The sequence below is a fragment of the Epinephelus moara genome, chromosome 22 (assembly GCF_006386435.1).
Source record: "Epinephelus moara isolate mb chromosome 22, YSFRI_EMoa_1.0, whole genome shotgun sequence".
NCBI classification, from domain to species: Eukaryota; Metazoa; Chordata; class Actinopteri; order Perciformes; family Serranidae; genus Epinephelus; species Epinephelus moara.
Genome location: NC_065527.1, coordinates 20,859,023 through 20,869,679, shown reverse-complemented (window position 1 = coordinate 20,869,679; position 10,657 = coordinate 20,859,023). Strand labels below are relative to the sequence as shown.

Below are 10,657 nucleotides of genomic sequence, written 5' to 3'. Positions count from 1 at the left end.
TTTTACACTTCCGGGAGCTGGGTGAAGAGTCACGGCGCCATCTACTGTGTGTTTAGTGAACTGCTTTTTGTAAATACAACACTAAAAACCCTCTCTGTGCGTTTGAAATAAACATTTACTGATTGAACATACAAATAAATTATTGCAGCCCACTTTAATATTGTTATAATTTCTTCTTCTGCTTCTTTTTCGTCATCTTCTTTTTCTTCCTCTTTTCCTCTTTATGTGTTCTGTTTAAAAGTTTTTATGACTGATTTATATTTTGGTTGTTTTAGAATAATTTATTATTTTGGATGGAATTCTTTAATATGCCTTTTCACTACTACACAAAGGATAAAAATAAAAATAAATAAATAAAAATAATCATATTTGTTGCATTACTCTGTCATGGCACTCTCTTTATACAAGATCTCAGCTTTTCCTTCCTCACAATAAATATGCTTACAAACGTTATTTCACTGTTTGTTTGTTTTGAAATAAATATTGATCTGAAGCAGAGACATGCAACTCTTAAGTGCAATTAACTGATACACACACCAAATGCACCCACACCTCTAAACACATCACTGTCCCAGGATCCTACACACTTATTCTGTGACACACATAAATAACATACATACATACACAGAACAATTATACCCTGTCATATAAATACAGATCTAACTACTGGCACATACACACACATCGGCCTACTTCTAGGAATTGTGAATCCACCTGCAGATTAGAAACGGGGATTATGAAACTGTGGCTCAATACAGATTAAGGTACAATACAGTGATACGAGGTACAATACAGTGATACGAGCCATATGCCATGATTTGAGTCCAGCCTTTACATGTATAGCATGGTATGTTACAGTATGTAAATATAGTATGGTGACATCTGTCTGTTATGTTGTCTGACTGCCACTACCTGGTCTCTCTTCATGGGATTATGTGAAATTAAGATGTGAAAGAAGTGTTGAAGACTTAATCATTTGCTTTGTTTGCACCTCTGCTGTATTGGTTAACTATGACACAATGGCTCAGCAGGAACTGAAAGTCTATTTATAAGTGCTGGACAATGAACATAAAACACACCTTTTTAAATTAGCCTGTGTGTCTTAATCTCTGGCCTTATTTCTTCAAAGAGAGGGAGGAGAATGGCCATGCAAAACTCCAGTTCATATTGTTTTTCATCTAAATCGTCCACAGGCAATATGTCTGCTAAGTTCCCAGTATCTCAGTGTAGACCTACTTATAGTGCCAAAACAAACGTACCCTTCAATTTTTGATTCCCATAAATAAAGAAAGAGAAACTGGCAATATTACATATTCCTGTGTGTATGCCATGTTGATTTTGCCTATGGTAATAATGTGGTCCTGCAGAGGAAGTGGCCAGCCGTGATCGTATAGTGGTTAGTACTCTGCGTTGTGGCCGCAGCAACCCCGGTTCGAATCCGGGTCACGGCAGATCTTCCTAAAATGCTGACATCAGCCTCTGTATTATCTAACATCATGGTTGTCATTTGGATCTTGGGCTTGAAAGGCATACGGCTCATTTATGCTCAACGTTAAATACGGATCCGGATACGGACGGATACGGACGGAACCTTCTGTCCGTGCACCGCGTTCATTTCGTCCGTATTTCTGCACGTTTCCATAAAGCTTACGGATACGGGCCAAACGGAGCAGTACCACCGGGAACCGTGGGGGCAGTGTTGCTGTCACTACCCGATACGTAGCTCTAGTGAGACACGAAGAAGAAATAACAACTTAACAATTTCTCTCATCGGCAGTACTAGAGAAAAGAATTCTCCGTCCTCCAGTCGCGATGTATGTAACGGCCTCACCGACCACCGCCTCCTACAACGCTGTCTCTGTTTTTGTCTTTTATTACAATTAATATATTACAGTTAATAATCAAAATGTAAGTGATTATAAATGGGTTACATCTGAATATCTTCTTTTTGATAAAAAGTTTCTATTTAAAACATTTATTCTGTTGCTTTCCATCCATTTTACAGCTTTATTGCACAGTTTAAAACTTTTTTTTAATAGAAAAGTAGTCAGTTATCCTCCTGCCACATTATTTTTAAGCCGAATCAAAGGTCCCTATATTACATTACTTACGGTAAAAAAGACTTTCACTCTTCACTTCCACTCATACAGTAGGTAAACTATAGAGAGGGGCCATAGAGAGAAAGATACAGCTTCCAGCAGACACTCAATTGTGCGCACCTGTTTCTGCCTCACCAGCCCGGTAAAGCCTCGAGCATCCTCGGCAGGCTCCGGGTAGACTCTCAGCCGTCTGGCTCTATCCAACAGCACCTAGCAGTAATCCCCACTAACCCTGGCACCGTATTGTAAGAACTCTCCAGTTATAAAACATAGAAATAAATCATCTGGTTCGCAATCAAACATTTCTAGCGCTGGTGTGTTTTATTTTTTTCTCAATGCCCCTCCGCGGCATAAAACAAAACATAAAACAAAAAATAAAGAATCTGAATTTAAACTCAATTTGTCTGACTTACATTTATCTCTTTCATATCATGTATGCATATCATGTATGCTTTTGATGTGATATGCAGCCTGCCTGACTACATAGACTACAGAGGCCCTGGACCTACTGCGCACAGAGGTGGAGCGGCGTTTTGATCAGGAGGGACTCCGCGTTGCTGCAGGGCGAGAGCAGGCACTTCTTGAGGCGGCTCAGGGGAAACGAGAGCGGCTAAGAGAGCTTAGATTGGGCCCAAAAAATCCAGCCCGACCCGGCCCGAGCCCGTGCACGTTATGTCCGGGACGGGATTTAAATTATGACGGGATTTTAATTATGACAGGATTTTAATTATGATTTAAACCCGTCATTTTTCAATAAGTTGGCTGTTATAATTAAGAGTATTAAACCACAGTTCTTGTTATTTGAATGACAGAAATATGATCTTTACAATCTGGAAATCCATTGGAGGCACAGCCCGGAGTTTTTCGACTAACGGAAGTGCAGTCGCTCACACCCTGAACTTCCGGCGGTGCCCCCAGGGAATCGCTGTGTTGTTTACAAATACTTAGGGTAGAAAACCAGCAGAGTTTAGCTATATATCATATTTTTCACGTCACTATATCACCGTGTAGACTAATCTGATGTTTGTTAAGTCTATAAACACAATAATTGAACAAACGTTACTATTTCTGTGTGTTTTGTAATCAACATGGTTATCGTAGATTAGCTTGGCTAACCGTTAGCTGTTAACGTTAGCCATGAGCGATGTCTGTAATAACCATAGGCTGTATAAAAATAAGGTAATAACTCAATAAACGGTCCGTGAATAAAATCTTTTTATTTATGCTCGAACATGGTGTTAGTTATGGCCAAACTGCGACCCGCACAGAAGTCCAATAACTGCACACCACTCGGGTTCAGATCGGGCAGGCCGTTCCTCCCAATCACACCCCTCCAGGTCCTGCTGTCATTGCCCACGTGAGCGTTGAAGTCCCCCAGCAGAACAATGGAGTCCCCGGTCGGGGCACTGTCCAGCACCCGTCCCAGGGACTCCAAAAAGGGCGGGTACTCTGAACTGCCGTTCGGCGCATAAGCGCAGACAACAGTCAGGACCCGTTCCCCGACCCGAAGGCGCAGGGACGCAACCCTTTCGTCCACTGGGGTGAACCCCAACGTACAGGCAGAGAGTCTGGGGGCTATCAGAAAGCCCACCCCGGCCCTCCGCCTCTCACCCGGAGCAACTCCAGCAAAGGAGAGAGTCCAACCCCTCTCAAGGACTTGGGCTCCAGAGCCGGAACTATGTGTCGAGGTGAGGCCGACTATATCTAGCCGGTAGCGCTCAACCTCTTCCACAAGCTCTGGCTCCCCGCCAGAGAGGTGACATTCCATGTCCCAAGAGCCAACTTCCGTAGCCGAGGATCGGACCGCCAAGGCCCCCGCCTTGGTCTGCTGCTGCACGATCCACACTGCACCGAACCCTTCTGGATCCCTCTGCGGGTGGTGGGCCCTAATGACCCTAGGGTCATTAGGGCACTCAAACTCCTCCACCACGATAAGGTGACGGTTCTCGGAGGAGAGAAGCTATTTTAATATATTTTAATGCTAAAGCAGATATCTGATATAAATGGTCCAAGGGGCCATATATAGGCCTATATATACATATATCTTCCCACGAAAACTGGCATATTAAATTGATATTAAAACACTTTAAAACGTGCACCTCTGTCGGGATCCTTCGGGAAACGGTGGAAGGCCAGGTGCGGAGTGTTCCACCGATAGTTGTTGCAGTTAATTGCACTACACTGTTTTCTTTTCCTTTTTTTCTCCTCTCTCACTTGACATCTTGCATGTTGTCTGGGCGCAACAGTCCAAGCTCAACAGTCCAAAATGGCGGTAGCGCCCCTAGTGGCTGTTGGCAAAAATTCAACGGAGCTTCACCTCTTGGTATCCATGCTCTTTGATGAAACTACTCCAGTTCACGTTGATGAGACGGCGTTTTGGGTGGAGCGGTCGCTATGGACGCGGAGCTTGCTGTTTCTGTAGGTACACATTTCCTGAGGACACTTGCACGTCTCGGCCACGCCCCCTCCATTGTGATTGGCTAAAGCGCAGCATGTTCAATCTCAAAGCCCCGCCCCCCCCCGTAGTCGTCTTTCACACAGGGCTGCAGACAGATTCTACAATGTAAATTGCAGAATCTGTCTTGAGAGATTAGGATCTTTATGAATGGCGCAACACGGAAGCATGATTATGTAATAAAACAGGTGTTTATTTTAGGATCCAGGTGGTGAAGAGCTGTGCGCGCACAATGTTCCAACAGGGGACAGCCTTCCATTACGAAACACCGCCGTTCCGAACAAGCCCCACTCCGAAATTGATTTTCAATCAAGTTTGAGAATTGTATTGAGGAGTTTTGCACAGCAGCGACCGGATCTTTGCTCTCAAACCACAAAAAAATGTGATGGCACAACAGTCTCCTTCAGTACATTATTCTGTGCTTTCTTTTGATTTTCACATTGGCTAGTCATCCTGTTTAATTTGTCTTCTGATTAAATCGGAACCGTTGAAACAAGTTGTAGGAAGCCTCTGCAAGTAACTGGTTGCTGGCAGACACTCTGTGCTGCAATAAAATGGTTAATCAGCAGTGCCGTGCACTGTAGAGCCGATGCGCTGCTGCTTCTGCCGGCCTGAATAGAATATAATGTCTATAGCCTTTCTGTTGTGTGTACAGCCTTTATAGACTGAGCTGAGGAGTGATGCGCGGGTCGACCCGTAACCCGCGGGACCCACATATGGACCTGCGGGTCGGGCAGCAGTGATCGTCTGGTAAATCGGTCTGTAAATGATAGTTTGACATTATTGTTATTACCTAGGCTATAGGCTAATCATTAGGCTATTACTGTCACGGCATCCAAAGGTAATGATGCGTTGAGCAGGTGACAGTCCGCGGTCGTTTTCAAAACACACTTGTGTCAAGCACTCCAGAAACTTGTTGAAACTTTAAACAATAATTAATTGTACAAAACGGGGGAAACAAACGTTGACAAAAACGGTTCCATAATTCATATTAAATTCAAAAGATAACGAAAAAACAGCTAGGCCTATATAAAAATATGTAAAAAAAAAAAAAAAAAAAAAAAATATATATATATATATATATATATCAAATACCAAATTTTCATAAGGAATACCTACCCATAGAAACGAATATTCGAATATCCAAATATTTGGGTACAGCCCTATCCATAAAGGGTTCAAAGTGTTCAGGTTTCATGCAAACACTGTTAAGAAATAAACTGTTTGCTTTTTTCCTCCCAAGATAAAGTTCGTGATTAAATACATTATGTGACTCTTTGTCTTTCTTCACCATCTTTTTAATGAGAGAGGACGAGCGTTTAACTTGCTGCAAGATACTGCTGCTTTCACTAAAACACACTGTTGCCCAAGCTCACACTCAACTCAGGCTGTACTTCAATCCCTGATCACTACGCACCTGTAACTAGTCCCTATTATTAACTGGACATTACACAGGTAGCCACGCCCACACGGTGACAAGCCCCAGATGCACACCACTTTTTGCCCCCCCCCACTTCTGAAATGAATCCGGCGCGCCTCCATCTATTGTATGTAATATACTAACTATGGATAAGTATCTCTTACAACCCCACTACAAAACATCGGAACTATCCCTTTAATGAAGTTTATAATGTTGAGTTTTCATGACTATAATGATTCAACTGTACTATCATTTTAGAGGACGTAGCCTACTACTACAGGTTTCTTTTATTGTGTCCACCCCATTTATATCAATGAAGAGAGGCTACATGACAAAAACACTTCAAAAAAAGTTTAAACAAACCCTGCATGAATTTAAATTGGGTGTCTATGGCAATCTTTAAATAATTGAAATTTTTGGCTACACAACAGTCACTTCATCATCATCGCAAAACAAAACGTCAGTGATCTGCGAAACCACATAGTAGCATGAGGCGCGGTGGCCAGCCGTGATCGTATAGTGGTTATTACTCTGCGTTGTGGCCGCAGCAACCCCGGTTCGAATCCGGGTCACGGCAGCCTGTTTTGAAGGGGAGATTAGCACCCTGATAGGGTGGTGGTATGTAGATGAACCAGATAACACAAGCAAAATTCGGCATAGAGTCTCAAAGGAAAGGCTCCACCTGAACACCAGATTTAATGTCATCTGTTCTTGGACATAAATGATTGAAACCACAAGGTCTTTCCAGCACTATCAAACAAGGATCCTTTTCAAAACTAATTGCAAATTTTTTTAAGAAGCCTAATTTAACTATTGTGAGAACTGTCCAGAGGTTCTTCACTCTGCATTCCAGTGTAGCCTACTGTGTGGCCTAAAGCCAACATGTGGCCATACAGACTTGTGTTGTGATATTCCCCTCTACTGACAGACGTCAGCACCAAAAACCAAAGATATTAATCTATTGGAAGTGTTGGCCTGGTGGAAAGATTGAGGGAGCACTGAAAACCACTAAAGTTCATGCACTACAGAAAACACACATGGCAAAATATGCTAAATGCTAAATATGTGGAAATCCATACCCTCAGGGCAATACGTAAACCCAAATATACTGCAGTGGCAAGTAGTGACCACCAGGTGTCACCTTTGGACCTGTGTAACACGAGCCGATATAAACTGTACACCATGCAGAATACTACCTGGCATTAAGATGGACAAATGAGAGTGTCAAACAAGGTAAAGGGTGCAAGATTCAATTCATGATTCAGTGGTCTTTGACATAAAATATTCTCTGTGCAGAGGATGTACTCATTCAGCCAGATAGTCTTTCAGTCGTGCAAGCATGGACATCCAGTTCAATACCAGGCCTCGCAACTGATCAAGGGCCCCAAAAGTACATATGAATTAGTTGTGCTAATTTGATTGATTGCAGATTTGTTTAAGTACCAAAAAAGTGCAATAAAGAATTATATGTGTTTTTATTATAACCCAATCTTGTGGCTTTTTACTTGTTATTCCACTATTTGAAAGTTAAGGTAACTTTGCAGATTCAGATTACACAAACTATAATCAAGTGACGTGATATTAGTCTATAGACTAAGATAACGACTTCATTGATCCCTGGGGGCAACTTCACATGCCAGCATTAGTAGTAGTAGTAGTCGTGGTAGTCCACATATAATGTATCAATAATTATAATCCAATGATGTAATATGCATTTTTCTGCATAAACACTAGCCTATTTTTGGTACTGTATGCATATACTGATGGTGTAAACCTCATATTTTTACTTTAATATCCTAAAAGTTTGAATGTATGACTTATATTTCTTCACCAGTTTTGGGGAGTAACACATTGCATGTAGTTAAATTACAAAACAAATGAAGACTACTAGTAATCAGTTACAGTTGCTGAGTAAAAGGTGATTTAATTACAGGTAGTAATCAAAATATATGAGATTATAACTGGGTTACATCTGAATATTTTCTTTTTGATAAAGAGTTTCTATTTAAAACATTTATTCTGTTGCTTTCCATCCATTTTACAGCTTTATTGCGCAGGTTAAAACTTTTTTTTTTATAGAAAAGTAGTCAGTTATCCAATGTAATAAGTTGCATTACTTTGATGAAGTAATTCAAATAGTTACATTACTTAGACCCATTACATTTTTAACTGTGTAACTAGTAGGCTACTGTAGTACTGAGCAAGTCATTGCAATGCAAAAGTAACCTTACTACAACAATGGCTACTGCTGCTCTCACTGTAGTATGAATGCCTGATGATAACATGTAAAGTATGTACACATTCATTCATTCATTCATTCATGGGCTGCAGTTTGCTGTGCCTGAGGCGAGGCTTTCCTCAGAGGGAGTAGTTTGCTCTGTCTCTCCCTCCCTCTGTGTGTGTGTGTGTGTGTGTGTGTGTGTGTGTGTGTGTGTGTGTGTGCGAGTCGCTCCCTGCACTGCAGCGGCCATATTGGAATGCTGGATGTGGAGAGGGGAAGCAGGAACAGGCGACGGGAGAGAGGGAGAAGGGGGAGATAGGCAGGAGCGAAAAAAAAGCACTAACTGTAACTACTCCTACCTCTCCAACTGAAATAACGGATTATTTACCGACTGTAAACAGCTTCCCACGCCGGTAAAGTCAACACAAACCTCTCGGACGTCTCCCGGAACAAGTCAACGTGAGTGATGTTGTGTTTTTGGGGATTATTTCAAGAGCTAACCTTTAAAGAAAGTAACGTTATGGGATGCGGTTGGTTTAATGTCCGTCCTGGCTGGCGTTGGCTGTTTCCTCCTTTAGTTTCTAAACCACACACTTTTTTGTAAGTGGGAAAATATCTAATATATAAGCTTAGTTTTGCAGCACCATAACTCGGACGTAGTTTTCCTGTTAGTTAGTTGGAGCAGTTGAAAGGAAGAGTGACCCACTGCCACCAAACTCGTCGCCACAGTCACATGGAGTGAATGTGGAGTAACGTTAACTCCAACCAACGGTGAATAAGTGCACAGGATTAACCTACATTCAGCTCCTAAATCTGTTTTTAAGCACTTTTATGTTCCCACTGTCATGAAATCAAGGCTGTTTAGTCACCTTGATATCCTCCCAAACAAACTAAACCCACTGAACTCTTCCTTTCTGTCTTAATATACCAGTTATGCTTCATTTGTTCCACATAACATTACTTGTTTCTAAAGACTTTCATAAACCCAACCAACCAATATGGCCCAGTTATTTAGGTTATTGGCTACATGACTGTGTTAATTAGTTGGGTGTATGATATGATGTGCCTGCCTACATTCCCTTTCATTTAGCTGTCATAAATAGGTGCGTATTAGTTATGTTGAGAAGTATTCATCCACAAATGCAATGTTTCAAATTAGGGCTGAAACAATTTTTCAAATAATCAATTAGTTTGCAACAATTTGCATACATTTTGACAATCAAATATTTGTTTTAGTTATCTAGTCAAGCAAAATGCCAAATTTTCATGGGTGATAGCCTCTCAGATGTGATGATTTGCCACTTTTCTATTGGCAGAAAGTGGTATACAATATTCATAACTATGTTTATGAGTTTCTAATCACCTCAAAATATGTATTGTTGTGTTTTTGATACCTGAGAATGAGCCGTTTATATCTACATATGGAGCGGGTCCTCTTCCACAGAGTCCGCCATGTTGTTTCTACTGTAGCCCAGAACAGACAAATCAAACACTGGGTCTAAAGAGGGCCATTTGCGTTTTTGTGTCAAACACCATAGTTCTCTGGTTTTCTCCAGGTACTCCGGCTTCCTCCCACAGTCTAAAGCCATGCAGGTTAACTGGTGACTCTAAATTGCCCGTAGGTGTGAATGTGAGTTTAAATGGTTGACTGTTGCCCGTAGGTGTGAATGTGAGTTTAAATGGTTGACTGTCTCTATAGGAGACACACTGCCAGATTTTTGTCGAATGTTGGGTCGTTTTGCCGGCAAGCTGCGAGCGTTTAGACACACAGAGCCGGATTGGTGAGTTGAACTGAGGTGACCAATTTTCCACCTCGTAGGGTAGTCATATAGGCGGAACCCTTTTAGTTTAAAAAGACCGAGGCGGCCTTCTGCAACGCGAGGGCCTGTTGAAGACTTGTGGGAGGAGCTGTTGATGACGCCACACGTACGACCCACTGGCGGTGGATAAACAGGAAACAGCTGATAGCAGAAAAAAGCGAGCAGCTAGTAGCAAGAGGGAAACACAAACCTGACAGACACTGTAAAGATGAGCAACTGAGGAGACAAGGAATTGCGCGCCCTCCTTGCCCTCGGAAACGAAGACGCCATTAACCGTCAGATGACGGGGATGGTGAAGAACGGGCCAACTTACGAGAGAATCGCCGAAGGACTGACCAGCTGTGGCATCCCTCCATGTCACTACGCGTTTTGTTACTTGCTCACGCCCCCCATTGCCCCGAAAAGGCACATTCTGTATGAACAAAAGTAGGCAGGCGGCATTTTGCCGCACTCCCCGATTTTGATTTTATACTGCCAATGCTGAAAGAAGACTGATTGGGCTTTCCTGCAAATTTGCACAATTCCTGTTTAAAAAGGGCTTATGTGTCAGCCCTGTGATAGTCTGGCAACCTGTCCAGGGTGTACCCCGCCTCTCGCCCAGTGTCAGCTGGGATAGGCTCCAGCCCCCCCACAACCCTCAAG

At 42.3% G+C, this 10,657-nt stretch overlaps 1 protein-coding gene and 2 non-coding genes across 3 annotated transcripts in view; all 3 read left to right on the top strand.

The window, feature by feature from the left end:
- Positions 1–1,379: 1,379 nt before the first annotated feature.
- Positions 1,380–1,451, top strand: trnah-gug (transfer RNA histidin (anticodon GUG)). Its single transcript has one exon. It is a non-coding gene; the product is annotated as a tRNA-His (tRNA).
- A 5,028-nt stretch (positions 1,452–6,479) lies between these two features.
- trnah-gug (transfer RNA histidin (anticodon GUG)) lies at positions 6,480–6,551 on the top strand. Its single transcript has one exon. It is a non-coding gene; the product is annotated as a tRNA-His (tRNA).
- Positions 6,552–8,444: 1,893 nt separating this feature from the next.
- Positions 8,445–10,657, top strand: part of ptk2aa (protein tyrosine kinase 2aa) — a 73,440-nt gene continuing 71,227 nt past the window's right edge. Inside the window, exon 1 of the mRNA XM_050034137.1 lies at positions 8,445–8,654. The gene's annotated coding sequence lies outside the window, so the exon portion shown is untranslated. The remainder of the gene's footprint in view (positions 8,655–10,657) is intronic.